General features: G+C 36.8%; 1 protein-coding gene and 1 pseudogene across 10 annotated transcripts in view; one reads left to right on the forward strand and one right to left on the reverse strand.

Moving 5' to 3' along the window:
- The window catches only part of FBXO34 (F-box protein 34), a 154,617-nt gene that overhangs the window by 61,220 nt on the left and 74,119 nt on the right, over positions 1-19,278 (reverse strand). Inside the window, exon 1 of one of the 10 annotated variants that reach the window (XM_077122565.1) lies at positions 53-71. The exons of the other annotated variants lie outside the window; for them this stretch is intronic. The gene's annotated coding sequence lies outside the window, so the exon portion shown is untranslated. Of the gene's footprint in view, positions 1-52; positions 72-19,278 lie in introns of those variants that run through there. 10 annotated transcript variants of the gene reach the window in all.
- On the forward strand, positions 6,018-15,444 carry LOC143652742 (high mobility group protein B3 pseudogene; annotated as a pseudogene).

Raw genomic sequence — 19,278 nt, forward strand, 5'->3', positions numbered from 1 at the left:
ATATCACTTTACATCTTCTATTGATGGCTAGAATAATAATAAACAACAATACCAAAGTGCTGATAAGGATGTCAAAAAACTGAAACCCTCATACACTGCTGGTGGCAATGTAAAATGATGAAGTGTCTTTGGGAAACAGTTTGGTGGTTTCCTCAAAAGTTAAACATAGAAGACCTGAATAAATAGAAAAAACATTCCATGTTTATGGACTGGAAGGCTAAATGTCATTAAGATATCAATTCTATGGATCTACAGATTCAATCCAATACTATTCAAAATTCTAACAGATTAATTAGAGAATGGAAAAAAGAAATGGAAAAGCTAATGATCAATTTTATTTGGAAGGGTAAGGGGCCTCAAATAGCAAAAACATCTTGAAAAAGAATGAAGTGGGAGGCATCACACTCCTTGACTTCAAAGAGCATTACAAAGCCACAGTGGTCAAAATAGCATGATACTGGCATAAAGATAGACATTTTGATCATGGGAATCAAATTGAGAGTTCAGAAATAGATTCTCAGCTCTATGGTCAACTGATTTTTCTTTTTTTTTTAACATGGGCAGGCATTGGGAATCGAACCCAGCTCTCTGGCATGACAGGCAAGAATTCTGCCACTGAGCCACTGTCACACTGCCCTATGGTCAACTGATTTTTGACAAGGCTCCCAAACCTATTCAATGGGGATAGGACAGTCTGTTCAGTAAGTAGTACTGGGAAAACAGGATATCCATAATCAAAGGAACAAAAAACCCTATATAAAAATTAACTCAAAATGGATCTAAATTCCTAGAAGAAAATGTCGGGAAACATCTCCATGATCTAGTGACAGATAGTAGGTTTCTCAGAATTTACACCCAAAGTACAAACGACAGAAGAAAAAGATAAATGGGAACCCCTCAAAATTGAACACTTAAAAGAGTGAAAACATAACCGACTCAATGGGAGAAAATATATGGAAACCACGTATCTGATAAGGGTTTAAGATCCAGGAACAAAGAAATTTTACAACTCAACAATAAAAGGACAAACAACCCAATTAAAAATGGGCAAAAGGATGAATGGACATTTTTCCAAAGAGGAATACAAATGGCTAAAAAGCACATGAAAAGATGCACAGCTTCACCAGCTTTAGGGAAATGCAAATCAAAACCACAATGAGACATCTTCTCACACTTATCAGAATGGCTGCTATTAAACAAATAGGGAAACTACAAGTGTTGGAGAGGATGTGGAGATATTGGAATACTTATTCACTGCTGTTGGGCATATAAATTGGTACAGCTGCTGTGGATGACAGTTTGGTGGTTCCTCAGGAAGCTAAGTAAAAAGATACCATATGAAGCAGCAATCCCGCTCAGGATATACCCAGCAGATCTAAAAGCAGGTACGTAAACAGACATCTGCACATCAACATTCACAGTGGCATTATTCACAATTGCCAAAAGACAGAAACAACCCAGTGTCTATCAACAGATGAATGGATAAATAAAGTGTGGTATATACATATGAAGGAATATTTAGAAGTAAGAAGGAGTGAAGTCCTGAAGCACTTGACAACATAGATGAACCTTGACAACATTATGTTAAGTGAAATAAGTCAGACATAAAAGGACAAATATTGTATGATCTCACTGACATGAACGAATTATAATATGTAAACTCACAGACATAAAATATGGACTATAGCTTACCAGGATATAGAATGAGGCTAAAGAATGGAGAGTAGTTGCTTAAAATGCACAGAATGTTTAACCAGGTTGAACTTAAACATTTACAAACCGACAGAGGTTAAGGTAGCAAATTATTGTGAGAATAATTAACAGTGCTGAATAGCAGGTGAATATGGCAGAAAGGGAAAATTTACAGTCATGAATGTCACCAGAAGGAAAGCTAAAGGTTAAAACATGGGAATGTATAACATAGTGAATCTTGTAGTAGACTATGCCCATGATTAACTGTACTCATATAAAAAGATATTTCATGAACTAGAACAAAGGTATGACACTTTTAGAAGTTAATAATGGATTTATGGGGGGGAAATGTACTAATTGCAAATTATGGACTATAGTTAACTAATATTTTAATACTTTTTCATCAACAGTAACAAAGGTACCACACTGATAATGAGGGGGGATAAGGGGTATGGAGGATTTGGGTTTTCTTTCTTATTTCTTTTCTGGAGTAATGAAAATGTTCTAAAACTGATTATGAGGTTGTATGCACAACTGTGTGATGATAATGTGAGCTAGTAATTGTATACTTGAGATAGTCTGTATGCTGTGTGAATTTATCTCAAAAATGCATTTTAAAAAAACAAAAAAAGTTGTTAAACATAGAAATATCAAAAAACCCAGTAATTTCACTGTTGGCTACATACCCAAAATATTGAAAAGGTATTCAAATGCATGAACACACATGTTCACAACAGCACTATTCACAGTAATCAAAAGGTTGAAACAGGGCGGGCCGCGGTGGCTCAGCGGGCAAAGTGCTTGCCTGCTATGCCGGAGGACCTCGGTTCGATTCCCGGCCCCAGCCCATGTAACAAAAACGGAGAAACAGAATACAATAAAACAAGAAAATGTTTAAAGATGTTTCCCTTTCTTCCTTCCTTCCTTCCTTCTATCCTTCCTTCCTTCTCTCTGTCTTTCCTTTAAAAAAAAAAAAAAAAAAAAAAAAAAAAAAAAAAAAAAAAAAGGTTGAAACAACCCAAATGATCATCAATGTACAGCTGGATTAAAAAAATTGTGGTACATACATATAATAGAATATTATTCAGCCCTAAAAAGGAATGAAGTACAGATACATGCTATAAGATGGATGAAACTTGAAAACATTATGCTAAGTGAAAGAAGTCAGACACAAAGGGTCACATACTGTATAATCCCATCTATATGAAACATTCGCAATAAGTAAATCCATAGAGACAGAAAGGAGACTAATGCTTCTAATCATTATTTGGGATAGAAGGGTACAGAGAGTAGGGCAATGAGAATTGGGAGCAATGGCTAATGGGTGCAGCCTATCTTTTTGGAAGATGAAGATGTTCTGGAATAAGATATTGATAGTTGTGCAACCTTTTGAATATGTAAACATCACTGAATTATATACTTTTTAAAAGGGTAAATTTTATACTACATGATTATCTCAAAAAATATAAATGAAAGAACAGTCATTTTCTTTGACTTTTTTTGAGGGGTAAGATTTTTGAGGCAGTAAAACTAAGAGAATGTCTAAAACAAACCTTAAAGCTACACTAATTAAAACAGTATGGCAATACTGCAGAAATAGGTAAGTAGTTCAATAAAATAGCCTCCCAAAAAGATTAGAGGCACAGAGGTGTATCAAGTAAGTGGGAAAAGCAGGGGTGTGGGAAAAGCAGGGATGTGTGGATAAAGTGAGAAAACTGGATACTCATCTGAATAAAAAAAAAAGTTCAGGTGTCTACTTCATCATACCCAAAAATAAAAAAGCCAGATGAATAAATGCAAAATATAATACTGTCAAAACATGGAAGAATGATTTCATAATCTTAGAAGGAAACAACTTATTCATTCTAAACCAAAGATATAAAGTACTGAAAAATTTCAAATAATAAAAATTTATTTTTATCTTTATTTTTAAATTAAAAAATTGTAATTTATTTAAAAGGCATTATGAAGTTTAAAAAACAAGCAACAAGTTGAGAGAAAAATTAATGCAATACAAAGTATTAATTTTCATATTAATTTCTCTATTAAATATAGAGACAGAGAAAGTATTTTAGTATACTCTGAGGTAAAACAGACAAAACCAAAAGACTACATGTAGTTTGCAAATTACATAGAAAGATGTACAATATCCAGAATATTGACTATTTGGGGAAGAAAGTCAGGTATATGTATAATCTGCATGTATTCCCATATTGTTTGAACTCCTGATCCTAAGTACACATACTAATTTCAAAAACTATTTTACCAAAAAAAATTTTTTTACAAAGAAGAAAGCCTGAGAAGCAAAACTGTAGGTATCTGAAAACTATTGAAGGGTTTGTAAAATGAAGTAGCATGGCTAGATTAGCATTTTTGACAGATCCCTGGAGCAGTTTTACAGAGAAGGGATATAAAAGGCACCAGTCTGGAAACCAGTATTGATTAGTTTCTCCATTCAACAAATGCTGAAAACTTACTGGGACCAGTTAGAAATTTTCGAAGTTGTCGAAGGCAAAAATTGGTGTTTAGCTACTTTGGTCAGTACTTTGTAAGGGAGATAAAGGCACCTGTTCTTTTTCTCTTTTGAGGAGATGGGGATATATGCAAAGCACCTGTCTTTATAAGGCAGAGGATCCCTCTGATACTTCTACTAACACTAATACAAGACGACGGGGTATTCCTGATAAAGTACAATCCATTTTTAAACAACTTATTGAATAGAAAACAAAAAGCCCATATCAACTTTGCTCTTTCAACTAACTCTTATTTTCAAGATTCTTTGATTTTGGTAAGTCCATGTCTTAAAAACCTCTGAATGAAGAGATTCCAAAGTGACCCTTGGTCATTTTCTGTGTTCATCTGTTATTCTTTGGTTTTGTCAAAAGATGAATGACAACATTAATGGTTAACCCAAAGGAAAAAAAACTATTAGTGAATCACAGGGAAGATATTTTAGTTATGATTTAATCATTGGTTTCGTTTTACAGGTGATATGTTCCCACTTTATCCAGCCATCTGCTGTCTCAACAGTAACCTAGATTTGTTAAAAATTTTAATAAAGACTATAACTGCACCTAAAAATGTTTTAGTGATGTCATCAACATGGCAATGAAAACAGCTACAGAAAACCTCATCCCAACAATTCAGCAAAAAAGAGGACAATTCTCACTCACTCAGAACTCTGGAGGAAGGCAGAATAGGAGAAGGAACCCAAAGTGGCTGAATCAAAGGAAAAAAAATTTCAGGTAGAAAATTTACCATCATGGAACAGCCAGTCCTTTCCCCTCCCGCTTGCTCAGTCCCAGAAGCAGCAACCAGGAGGGGTCCTCGTTGTGCCCCAACAGAGACACAGACTATACAATCTCTTACAGCTGTGAGACAGATACTCTCCTATATCCAGAAATAGAGAAGCCCACAGAGACCCATGGCAAGACCTAGTTGCTGGAGTGGGCAGAATACAAAAGGGCAGTTAAGGAGGACTTACCAAAATGGAGAACTAAGGAGGGGATCATAAAATCTTCCCTAAAAGCAGCAAGTATCCAGGCAGAAACAACACAAACTTTTAGGGGACCCAGGGGACAAGGGAGGACATTTCAAGGCCTCAAAGTCACCGAAGGGTGAAAAGTCTGAAAAAATGTGGAAAGAGACTGTATTTTGAGCCCTGTGGTGCTCATGCCCCTACCCTCATGAGGGAAGCAGCAGCAAGAGGCACGATCCTTGCCTGGGGGACAGCTAAAGACTGAGGTAGCTGGGGGAGTCCTCTGCTGCAACTACAGTAGGGGACCTAGCCCCACACTGAGTCAGATTTGGCTGGCACAATGAGTGTACAGGACCCCCGCAGTTGCAGCCCTGATGGTCAGACATCACATGGGCCCCAGAAGGTGGATAGCTTCTTATGATGATTAAGTCATCAAAGAGCACCACTTGCTGGGCAGGCCAAAAAGAGCAGTGGAATTACAGGGCTTTTCAGATCTAGTCCAAACTCTATCCCAGGCCCAGTGGAACTTATTTACATCCTCTACATGGAAACCTGGCCAAGTTTTCACTGAAAAAAAAAAATACAGATGAGCAACTATCAAAGGAACGCCCTAAAGCAAACCCAGATCTTGCTGGCTGGCAAAAAGCTGAGCAGTCCTAGGACAATTGTGGGTAGGGAACCCAGCCCAAGTTTGGATGGAATTACTGACAAACCAAGTGCCAAAGGAGGACTTCAATGTAAACCCAAGTATCTACAAAATCTTATATGAGCAAGAGAAACCAACTTTCAAAATAACTTTATCAAAAGAATCAAATGCCAAAAATCCAACAAAAAAATGCCAAAGCACATGAAGATTCAAAAAGATATAGCAGAGTCAATTGACCAAATTAAAAATCCAGAGGAGGCAGAATTTGATACTAATCAAAGGTATTTAAACAAATCTAAATAAATTCAATGGGTTGTCTAATGAAATAAAGGGTATCAAAAAGACACTAGAAGTGCATAAAAAAGAATTTGAAAGAGCAAACAGAAAAATAACAGGTCTTACAGAAATGGAAGATACTGAAGATCAAATTAAAACTATCCTAGAAAAACACAAGAGCAGACTGAAGAGGCAGAAGAAAGAATAAGCGAACTGAGGACAAAGTAACTGAATTCAAATGCAAAAAAGAGAAAATGGTGAAAAAGATGGAAACATTTGAATTGGATCTCAGGGAACTGATTGACAGCACAAATCATGCAAATAGAAGAATGGTGTCAAAGAAGGAAAAGAAAAATCCTAGGAAGTCCTAGGAAGATACTTGAGGAGTTAATTGGGGAAAACTTCCCAAACCTTATAAACATGCAAGGCAAAGGAGCCCAACAAACTCCAAAAGGAATAAACCCAAATAGACCCACTCCAAGACACATATTAATCAGACTGTCAAATGCTGAAAAGGAGCAAGGGAAAAAAGCAAACCATCACATTCAAGGGAAGCCACATAAGACCAAGCACTGGCTACTCATCAGGCACCATGGGGGTGGAGAAGACAGTGGTATAATATATTTAAGATTCTGAAGGAGAAAAACTGCCAGGCAAGAATTCATTATTGAGTAAAGCTGTCCTTCAAAAGTGAGGGAGGGCGGGCCACAGTGGCTCAGCAGGCAAGAATGCTTGCCTGCCATGCCAGAGGACCCCGGTTCGATGGTGCCTGCCCATGTGAAAAAAAAAAAAAAAGTGAGGGAGAGGGCGGGCCATGGTGGCTCAGCAGACAGAGTTCTCACCTGCCATGTTTGAGACCCGGGTTCGATTCCCGGTGCCTGCCATGCAAAAAAAAAAGTGAGAGAGAGTTTAAAAATTTCACAGATAAACAAATGCTGAGAGAATTTGTTAACAAGAGGCCTGTCCCGTAAGAAATACATGGGAGTTCTGTTGGCTGAAAAAAAAAAAAAAACAGAAAAGAGATGTCTGAAGGAGCACACAGAACTGAAAAGTATTAGTATGGGTAGCTTAAAAGACAGAGAAAAAAAGAGATCTGACAAATAAAAACCAAAGTGTAAGATAGATGAACCTAGAACTGCCTTTATACCAATAACTTTTAATGTTAAGGGATTAAACTCCCCAATTAAAAGATAGATTGGCAGAATGGATTAAAAAATATGATCCATGAATATGCTTTACACAAGAGATTCATCTTAGAACCAAGGATACAAACAGGCTGAAAGCGAAAGGAAGGAAAAATATTCCATACAAGTTGTAACCAAAATAAAGAATATACTAAAATCAGCCATACTAAAATCAGATAAAATACACTTTATTATGAAGCATACAACTAGGTGAAGGAAACTTAAATACAGTATGTTGAATGAAATGGCAGAAACAAAGACAAATATTATCATGCCTCACTCATGTGGACTAACTATAATATACAAACACGGAGAACTGAAGTTGAGAATGTGGGTTATTAGGTTGGGACTTATTGAAAATGGTCCTAGATTGTCAGCTTTTACAACAGCAGTCACATATATTCAGGAGTTGTAGCTGTTTTTCCCTAAATTCTGAGATACTGAACTATTTATGTATAATTCAGTTGTTCCTGAAACTCTGGGTATTTACATGACACCTGAGACTCTGAGTTTAGAGCACCAAAGCTATGAAAATCAGTATTAATCAATACAGCAACTTTGAAAAAGTTGAAAAAGTGATCAGACTTCAGCTAGAGACATGAATGAAGCTGATCTGGACAGGACTATGGTAAATTAGAATACAGGGTAAAGGATGATATGGTCCACACTCTAAAACTTCAATTTTTGTGTGAGACCAAAGGGAGAGATGTTTATTTGGTGCAAAATTTATATTTTAGGTAGCACATTATCTAATTTAACTTGTATGATCAGGTTAGTTAAACACCATAAGTACATGGAGTCTTGAACAGGGCATGAGCTCTTGTTGGTTTGTACAGGTTAGTGTGATGCCCCTAAATATCCCAGAGTAATGTGGGCAGAGAATAAAAATTTATTTCCCAAGTCCCCTTTGTGGGACTGGGGAGAAAGGAGGAAATGTTCAACTTTCCCATCTGGGAAATTCTTGATATTCTCATAAACAATGGGGTCAATAAATTCAATAGGCTGAGCCATTAATCTTGGGGCTCACTCCTATGAAGCTTATTCCTACAAATGAGAAGCTAAGCCTATTTATAATTATGCCTAAGAGTCACCCCCAGAGAACCGCTTCTGTTGCTCAGATGTGGTTTCTCTCTACAAGCTAAATTGGCAGGTGAACTCACTACCCTCCCCCCTAAATGGGACGTGATTCCCAGGGGTGTAACTCTCCCTGGCAACATGGGACAGGACTTCAGAATGAACCAGGACCTGGCATCATAGGACTGAGAAAGCATTCTTGACCAAAAGGGGGAAGAGAGAAATGAGACAACATAAAGTTTCAGTGGCTGAGAGATTTCAGAGTCAAGAGATTATCCTGGAGTTTATTCTTACACATTATATAGATATCCCTTTTTAGTTTATTGTGTATTGGATGGCTAGAGGGGAGTACCTGAAACTGTTGAGCTGTGTTCCAGCAGCTTTGATTCTTGAAGATGACTGTAAAACCATATATCTTTCACAATGTGGCCATGTGATTGCGAAAACCTTCTGTTTGATCTTCTTTTATCCAGGGTATTGATAGATGAGTACAAATAAAAAATAGGGGCTAATAAAGGATAAAAAATTGGGTAGACAAATACTAGTGGTCAATGAGAGGGAGGGGTAAAGGGCATAGGACGTATGAGTTTTTTCTTTTTTTTTTTTAATTTCTTTTTCTGGAGTAGATGCAAATGTTCTAAAAACAATCATGGTGATGAATACACAACTATGTGATGATACTATGAGTCACTAATTGCATACTATGGATGGACTGTATATGTGTTAAGATTTCTCAAAAATAAAAACATTTTTAAAAAATATACTTTAAATGCAAAGATGTCAGAAGAGACAAGGAAGGATACTATATATTAATAAAAGGGACTATTCACCAAGAAGAAATAACCATCATAAATGTTTATGCACCCAATCAAGTAGCTCGAAAGTACATGAGGCAAACACTGGCAAACTGAAGGGAGCAATAGATATTTCCACAGTGACAGTGAGAGACTTCAATACACCACTCTCTTCTTTAGACAGAAAAACCCGAGGATCAATAAGGACACAGAGAACCTAACTAAACGATATATATGGTAAGTGAGTTAGATGTAACAGGCATATATAGATCATTGCATCCCCAAACACCAGGATATACATTCTTCCTTAGTGCTCACCGAACATTTTCCAGGATAGACCACATGCAAGGGCACAAAACAGATCTTAATAATTTAAAAAGATTGAAATTATTCAAAGCACTTCCTCTTTCACAATGGAATGAACCTGGAAATCAATAACTAACAAAGAAATGAAACTTTCACAAATATTTCACAAGTGGAGGTTAAACAATACATTCTTAATCAGTGGGTTAAAGAAGAAATTGCAAGATACATCAATAAATACCAGGAGACAAATGAAAATGAGACTACATCATATCAAAACTTATGGGGTCCCTGTTCGGGTGCCAAAAAAACCTTATGGGATGCACCGAAGGCAGTGCTGAGAGGGGAATTTATAGTTAAAAAAGCCTACCTTAATATAGGCAGGGCCAAAACCTGAAAACCAAGAGCTGAAAAATTCAGAAGTTAAACAGAAGCTATGACAGATCTGCAAAGTCAAACTGAATGCCAAAAAAAATGAGGACAAAGCCAACAAACAAGAAAAGAATGAAAACAACCTCCAAAATAAATCAATCAAGGAAATCAGATGCCTATGTACCAACAAAAAATTATGAGTCATACTAGGAAAAATGAAGATATGGCCCAGTCAAAGGAACAAACTAACACTTTCAAATGAGATTAAGGAGGTGAGACAACTAATTAACGTTCAACCAAACACGTTACATCAAGTAAAAAATCAAATCAAGTTGAAGGACAATATGGCAAAAGAGAGTAATCACATAAAGACAACACTGGGTGACCAAAAAGAGGAACTTAAAAGCTTGAAAGAAAGAAAGACAGAACTTATGGGAATGAAACACACAAGAAAAGATATATGGAGACCTACAACTGCAGATTAAAAGAAGCAGAAGAAAGAATTAATGAACTAGAGGACAGTATCTAAAATCCTAAACAAAAAAGAACACATAGGGAAAAGAATGGGAAAATATGAGCAGGGTCTCAAGGAATTAAATGACAACATGAAGCACATGAATACATATGTTACGAGTATCTCAGAAGAAGAGAAGGGAAAGGGAGCGGAGGGAATAATGGACAAAATTATCATAGAAAATTTCCCATCTCTTATGAAAGACATCAATTTACACATCCAAGAAGTGCAGCATAACCCAAACAAAACAGATCTACATAGACCTACTCCAAGACACTTATTAATTAAACTGTCACACACACACAAAAAAACAAAATTCTGAAAGCATGAAAGACACAATCCATCACATACAAGGGAAGCTTGATTAGACTATGCGAATTTCTCAGCAGAAACCAGGAGGAGAGAAGGCTGTGGTATGATATATTTAAGATACTGAAAAAGAAAAACTGTCAATGAAGAATTCCATATCTGGCAAAAGCGTACTTCAAAAATGAGGCATAGTTTAAAATATTTTAAGACAAACAGTCACTGAGAGAGTTTGTGAATCAGAGATGGGGTCCACATGAAATACTAAAGGGAGCACTACAGACAGAAAAGATAAAGAAAGGTGTCTGGAGAAGAATGTAGAAATGAAGACTATCAGTAAGGATAAAAAGAGAAAAAATAAGGTATGACATACATATTAGTCAGGGTTCTTTAGAGAAACAGAACCAACAGGAGATATCTGTAAGTATAAGATTTATAGAACTGTCTCATGCAACCATGGGGATGCAAGAGTCCAAAATCTAGAGAGCAGGAAGCGAGTTGGCAGCTCCAATTGAAGGTCCTCAACAAGCTCCCCGGGTTGAGACTGGCTGACTGAAGCAGAGAGATTCTCTCTTCTGAATTTATTTTAATAAGCCTTCAGGTAATTATATTGTCATTCACTGCAGAAACCACTCCCCTTAGCTGACTGCAGAAGTAATCAGCAATGGATGTGACAAACATGCTCACGATTTAAGTCATGAAATGTCCTCACAACAACAGATAGGCCAGTGCTTGCTTGGCCAGACAATCAGAAACTATCACTTGGCCAAGCTGAGACATGAACCTAACCATCACAATCCACCTCTTATCAACTTGGCAGCTATACACATCACCTTAAACCATATTTAACCTCTAAATAAAAAATAACAACAGACATTTCTTTATTAGCCTAACAAGACTCAACTGTCCTGCATACAACCAGAAACACTAAATATCTCCAGAATAGGGTGCAGGTCCTTGGGTAATATTCACCCTTAAACTTGATATCCTCTATCTTAAAAACTATAAACTTAAATACTATAACATGAACAATACAACTTATGCCAATGTGATAAAGGGGATAAGATAGAGAGGAAAACAAAGATATTTGCTTTATGTACAAATACAAACAAACTTATTACAAAGCAAGGAAGAAATATTCATACCATTACAGTTCTCGTTTCTGTAACTGGTCACGTGGTCGAAGTTCATATTTATCATTATGTTCTTCAACTACCTATTCCATCTCCAATCCTGGCTTTTTCAGAAATGACTCACGGGTTCCATGTTTGGTTAAATCCTCATGTGGGGCACTATTCTCTGGAGTTTCCCTTTCTGGAAACCCAGAATTTCCAGACCACAAATTTCTGGTTTCTTTGTACCCAAGAGTTCAGTTCTCGGCTTATCTTGTTCCTGTCGCATTTTACTGTAAGCTGCAAGGAGAAGTCAGGCTGCAATTTCCATATTTAGTTCAGAAATGTCTTTAGCTAAATATCCAAATTCATGGTTTTTAAAATCTGCCTTCAATCCAAAACCAGCAGTCAATTTTGCCAAATTCTCTGCCACTTTAAAACAAGGATCACCTTCTGTGCTGGACAGAAAATATTATACCCCAAAAAAGCCATGTTTTAATCCTGATTCGATCTTGTGGAGGCAGCTGTTTCTTTTATTCCTGATACAATAATGTATGTTGGAATTTTTAGAGTATCTCCACGGAGATGTGACACATCCAATTGTGGGTGTTAACTTTTTATTATATGGAGATGTGACTCCACCCATTCCAGGTAGGTCTTGATTAGTTTACTGGAATTCTATAAAAGAGGAAATATTTTGGAAATGAGAGAAACAAGAAAAATGCCAGAAGCCTCAGAGCAGAGCTGACACAATGTGGACATGTAGAGAACAGAGACATGGATGTATGGAGATGCTTGGAGCCTAGCTGTCATGACCAGAAGATATTAAGCAAGCCAGAACCTGGAGAGAGCCAAGGGAAGCCAAGAGATGAAAGCCAGCCCTAGAGAAGTTAAGTGAGAAACCTTCATAGGAACAGAGGCTGAAAGCAACGGAGCCCAGGAGCAAGGGACCAGCAGAGGCCAGCCACATGACCACCCAGCCGACAGAGGTGTTCCTGATCCACCGGCCTTTCTTGAGTAAAGGTAACCTCTTGTTGGTGCCATAATCTGCACACTTTCACTTCCTTAGAACTGTAAACATGTAACTTATTAAATTCCCCTTTTTAAAAGGTGTTCTAGTTCGGTATACTGCATTCCAGCAACTTACTAGTTAACACACCTTCCTTCCAGTTTGCAACAACACTGTCATCATTTCTTTCTAAATCTTCATTGGAGGTATCTTTAGACTATACATTTCTACAGTCTCTTCAAAGCATTCTAGGATTTCTCTATCAAGGTCCTAAAAACTCTTCTAGAATATTCCCCTTATTCATTTAAAAAGTCATTCCGACATGTTTAGTATTTGCAATCTGTAGCACCCCACTTCTCTGGTACCAAAATCTGTTTGTTAATGCTACTGGAAATGCAATATACCACAAATGCATGAACTTTAATAAAGGGTATTTATTAAGTTACAAGTTTACAGTTCTAAGGACATAAAAATGTCCAAACTAAGGTATTCAGAGACAGATACCTTGACTCAAGAAAGGGCTAATGAAATTCAAGATTTCACTGTCAGCTAGGAATTCACATGGTGACATCTGCTGGATTTTTTTCCTGGCTTCTCATTTCAAATGGCTTCCCCAAGAGGCATTTCCTTTCTGCATCTCCAAACATCTCTATTATGTGTCAGCTCTAAAGCTTTTTCAAAATTGGTTCACTGTTAAAGGACTTCAGTAAGTGACCACCTTGAATGGATGGAGACATATCTCCATGGAAATCACATTATCAAAAGGTGCCACCCACAATTCAGTGGCATCACATCTCCATGGAAACAACTTAATAAAAAAGATCCCTATAATTTTAAATGAGGATTAATGAACATGTTTTTTGGGGGGTACACAACAGTTTCAAACTGCCATAACACATAAAATCCAGATGAGAAAATGGAAGAAAAAAGTACTGTCTTTTCAGTAATAACATTAAATTTTAATGGATTAAACTCCCCAATCAAAAGATACAGACTGGCATACTGGATTAAAAAACAGGACTCACCTCTATGCTATCTAAAGAGACTCCCTTTAGACCCAAGAATAAAAATACATTGAAACTGAAAGGCTCAAAAGAGATATTCCACAAAACAACCAACCAGAAAAAAGCAGGGGTAGCTATACTAATATCCAACAAATTATATTTCAAATGCAAAACAATTAAAAGAGACAAAGAAGGGCACTATGTATTAACAAAAGGAACAATTCATCAAGAAGACATAACAGTAACAAATATTTAGGCATACACTGACAACACTAAACAGAGAAGTAGACACCTCTATAATAACAGTTGGAGACTTCAATATACCACTCTCATCAATGAATACAAAATCTAGACAGAGGATCAAATAGGAAACAGTTTTGATTAATACAGTGAATAAACTAAACTTAGCAGATATTTACAAAACATTACACCCCATAACAGCAGGATACACATTTTGTAACTGCAGGATATACATTTTTCTGAACTGCTCAAGGATCATTCTCCAGAAAAGACCATATGTTGGATCACAAAGCAAGTCTAAATAAATTTTAAAAGACTGAAATTAATCAAAACACTTTCTCAGATCATAACGGAATGAAGGTGAAATCAATAAGAGGCAGAAGGTTGTAAAAATCACAAATGTATGGAGGCTAAACAATATACTCTTAAACAATCAGTGGGTCAAGGAAGAAATTAAAAGAGAAATCAGAAAATACATTCTGGACAAAATAAACCCGTCTCATAGAGGAGGTGAAGTTCTAAAATCCAGACACTGTCTAAATTCTCTGTAGAACATAATCTAACTCAACTTATCTGGATAGATCATGTAAAAAATCCAAACATAAGGAGCTCAGAATGAGAATGAGGGCCTGTAATTCTGTATACCTTAATATAATACCTAGATGCATCCCAGAGTATGTTAAGCAGATAATCAAAAAGTATTGGTAGACTGAGGAACTATACAATCAGGAAGGCTAAAGTTGATCCCAAGAAACCAAAGGACAAGATGTCTGCTTATGCCTTCTTTGTACCTTGTGCAGAGAGGAACATAAGAAGAAAAACCCCAAGGTCTCTGTCAAATTTGCAGAGTTTTCCAAGAAGTGCTCTGAGAGGTGGAAGAAAATGTCCAGAAAGGAGAAATCTAAATTTCATGAAATGGCAAAGGACAAAGTATGCTATGATCAGAAAATGAAGGATTATGGGCCAGCTAAGGGAAACAAGAAGAAGAAAGATCCTAATGCTCCAAAACGGTAACTATTTTCCTCTTTTGTTCAGAATTCTGCCCCATGATCAAACACAAACTCTGGCATCTCTTTTGGAGATATGGCCAAAAAGCTGGGTGAGATGTGGAATAACCTGAGTGACAATAAAAAGCAGTCTTACACCAATAAGGTGGCAAAACGGAAGGATAAGTATAAGAACGACGTTGCTGACTGTAAGACTAAAGGGAAGTTTGATGGCGCAAAGGGTTCCACTTAAGTTGTCAGGAAAAAGGTGGAAGAGGAAGATGACGAGGAGGAGGGGGAAGTCAAGCAGAAGGAGGAGAGGGGAAAGAATAAAAAACTGTTGCCCTGTCTCCTTATGAATACCTTAGAGAAAGGAGCAACGCACTGGGCACGTTTCTTATCTGAGATATGTCTGTTGCCCTCATTAGGTTTTAATTACAAAATTGTATCATAATTCTATCATAGTCTTTCAAAGTGCTCTAGAAATTTCAGTGGTTTACATGGAGTGGCCATGGGTATTGAAAGCATGCTGATACTGTATGACAATTATACATGTTTCCAAACATTTTTAAAATGAAAAGGCCCACTGTTATTCTCCTCACTCTGTGCACTATGATATTGACATGACAAGGCATTGAAAGATGTTTCTGGCAGTTTTGTTTGTTTTCTAATTTGTAAGGTAGTGTTAACTATGGTTTTTGGTGAGAAATTCTGTTATCAACTGTACATATCTATAGTTTGTAAAAAAGAATGAAACAAGGGAAATTCTTGGATGGTCCCTGCTCAGCATTGAGGCAGTGGCAGAGATGCCTCCCGACAGGGCCGCAACTCAGGGGGTGCACTGGGAAGCTGGACCTGCTGACAGTGCAGTGGGTATCCATTTAGCTTCAGATTGTCCTGTTTTTGTATATAGTGATACAGCATTCTATTGCCATTAGTAGCTGTAGAAAGGGGAGAGGGGATCAGTTAGCATGATAAGTGTTTGTATAGTTTTTAGTTAAGTGCAGTAGTCTTAAAACTGTTTTTCAAAAAACCACTGTCAGCTTCCGAAGAGCTACTGCACCAAAGTTTAAGAATCATATGTACTTAAAACACAATTTGCAAAACAGAAAACAACAAGTGCTGGAGAGGATGTGGAAAAAGAGGCACACTTATCCACTGTTGGTGGGAATGTTAAATGGTATAACCGCTGTCAAAGGCAGTTTGGCAGGTCCTCAGGAAGCTAAGTATAGAATTGCCATATGACCTGGCAATACCACTGCTAGGTATCTACTCAGAGGACGTAAGGGCAAGGACACAAATGGACATTTATACAGCAATGTTTATAGCAGCATTATTTACAACTGCCAAGAGAAGGAAGCAGCCAAACGTCCATCAACAGACAAGTGGCTAAACAAGCTGTGATGTATACATATGATAGAATATTATGCAGCTGTAAGACAGAATAAAGTTATGAAGTATGCAACAACATGGATGGACCTTGAGGACATTACGCTGAGTGAGATTACCAGAAACAAAAGGACAATTACTGTATGGTCTCATTGATATGAACTGACATTAGTGAATAAACCTGGAGAATTTCACTGGCAACAGAGACCATCAGAGGATAGAAATAGGGTAAGATATCGGGTAATTGGAGCTGAAGGGATACAGATTGTGCAATAGAATTGATTGTAAAAACTCAGAAATGGATAGCAGAATACTACCTAACTGTAATACAATTATGTTGGAACAATGAATGAAGCTGAATGTGAGAGATAGAAGGATTTCATCTTTCATTGTGCTGGGGGCACAAATGAAATCATAGGGAAAGATATATGATAAAGACTGAGATGGCATAATCTAGGAATGCGTAGAGTGTATAATGATAGTGATTAAATGTGCAAATTAAAAAATGCTTTTGCATGAGGAAGAACAAAGGGGTATCATTACTGTAGGGTGTTGAAAATAGACAGCAATTAATATTTTAAAATTTTAACATATGTGACACTAGACTAAAGCAAAATATGTTTATTTGGTACAAAATTTATATTTTGACTAGTGCAGTTCTTAATGTAACTTATGTGGACAGCTTAAATGAACACGATAAGTACATGGAACCTTGAGTAGGGCATAAAATTTTATATGTTTGTTCAGAGTGATGCCCCTATAAATCCCTGAGTAATTTGAACAATGAGTAAAAAGGTATTTGAAAAGTCCCCTTGGGGGAATGGTGAGAAAGGGGGAAAATTCAACTTCCCCAAGTGGAGAAGTCTTGATATTCTCACAAGCAGTGGGGACAACCAAAGCAATAGCTGAGCCCCAATCTTGGGGTTTGTTCATATGAAACTTAAACCCACAAAGGATAGGTCAAACCTACTTAAAATTAGGCCTAGGAGTCACCCACAAGAGAACCTCTTTTGTTCCTCCGATGTGGCCTTTCTCTCTTAGCCAACATGACAAGTAAACTCATTGCCCTCCCCCTCTCTATGTGAGTCAAGACTCCCAAGGGTGTGGACCTTCCTGGCAACTTGGGACAGAAATCCTAGAACGAGCTGGGACTCAGCATTAAGGGATTGAGAAAACCTTCTCGAACAAAAGGGGTAAGAGCAAAATGAGACAAAATAAAGTGTCAATGGCTGAGAGATTCCAAACAGAGTTGAGAGGTTATTCTGGAGGTTATTCTTTTGCATTAAATAGGTATCACCTTGTTAGTCAAGATGTAATGGAGAGGCTAGAGGGAACTGCCTGAAAATGTAGATATAATATCGCTTTCACAATGTGACTATGTGATTGTGAAAACCTTGTGTCTGATGCTCCTTTTATCTACCTTATCAACAGATGAGTAAAACATACAGAATAAAAATAAAGAACAGGGGGAACAAATGTTAAAATAAATTTGGTAGATTGAAATGCTAGTGATCAGTGAAAGGGAGGGGTAAGGGGTATGGTATGTATGAATTTTTTTCTGTTGTCTTTTAATTTCTTTTTCTGAATTGATGCAAATGTTCTAAGAAATGATTATGATGATGAATATGCAACTATGTGATAATATTGTGAATTACTGATTATATATGTAGAACGGAATGATCATATGTTAAGAACATTTGTGTTTGCTGTTATATATTTTTTAATTAAAAAATTAATAAAAAAGGAAAAAGAACACAATTTGCAATGTTCTGTTATTTTTGTGTGTGTTTAGAATACTGATATGTGTCTGAAGTTAAACAGTATTAACCTAAAAAAAAAAAAGTATTGGCAAAGTTCCTTGATGGATGGGGAAAAAAAAATGGAGCTAACAAACTTAAACAACCAGGGAAACCCATGATACTGTCACAAACATTAGTACTCTCAGGTCAATAGGCCAAGCCCTTGATCTTGAGGCTTGCTTTTGTGAAGCTTATTTATGTAGCAGAGAAGCTTAGCCTACCTATAGTTATGTCTCTCCAGAACATCAACTAGTTCCATCCTTCTGTCCCATATTACTGACAGCCCCTTCCAACATGAAAAAGTGAGAATGGGCATAGCTCAAATAAAGGATTGGGAGGAAGAACCTAGGAGAACGTGGAGTTATAAAGAGAAGATAGGGTTTAACAAATGAGTATGACTGCTAAATCATTATATTGGTATTTTGGTCTCCAATGTTTCAGAGCAGCTAGAAGTAAAAACCTAAAATTGTGGAATTGTAACCCACACTAAACTCTGAAATATTTTCTACAACGAATTGTTGCAGTGTACTTTAAAATTTATTGCCTTTTTGTACATACATTATATTTCACAATTAAAAAAATCACTAAATATCTAGAGGCAAATTTAAATGAAAGCACAATATATCAAAACTTATAGAATGCTGCAAAGGCAGTACTCAAGAGGGAAATTTATTGCCCTAAATCCCTGTATTAAAAAAGAAGAACAAAACTCAAGGTATTAACAGTTCATTTGAAGGAAGTAGAGAAAAAACTGCAAACTAACACCAAGCAAACTGAAGGAAAAAAATAACAAATATCAGAGATGAAATTGAGAATATGAAAACAATAGAGAGAATCAACAAAAACAGAAACTGGTTCTTTGAGAAGGCCAGGAGAAAAAAGAAAATACAGGGTGCACATAAATAAAAGCCAAAACAGGAGAGGGGACATAACATGAACCCGCAGAAATAAAGGAGATAATGAAAGGAAACTATGAGCAACTACATGCTAATAAACTAATGTTGCCAAAATGAACTACATCCTAAAAAGCTTCAACAACCAACACTGACTCAAGAAGAAATGGATGACCTCAACAAACCAATCACAAGTTAAGAGACTGA

The sequence above is a fragment of the Tamandua tetradactyla genome, chromosome 12 (assembly GCF_023851605.1).
Source record: "Tamandua tetradactyla isolate mTamTet1 chromosome 12, mTamTet1.pri, whole genome shotgun sequence".
NCBI classification, from domain to species: Eukaryota; Metazoa; Chordata; class Mammalia; order Pilosa; family Myrmecophagidae; genus Tamandua; species Tamandua tetradactyla.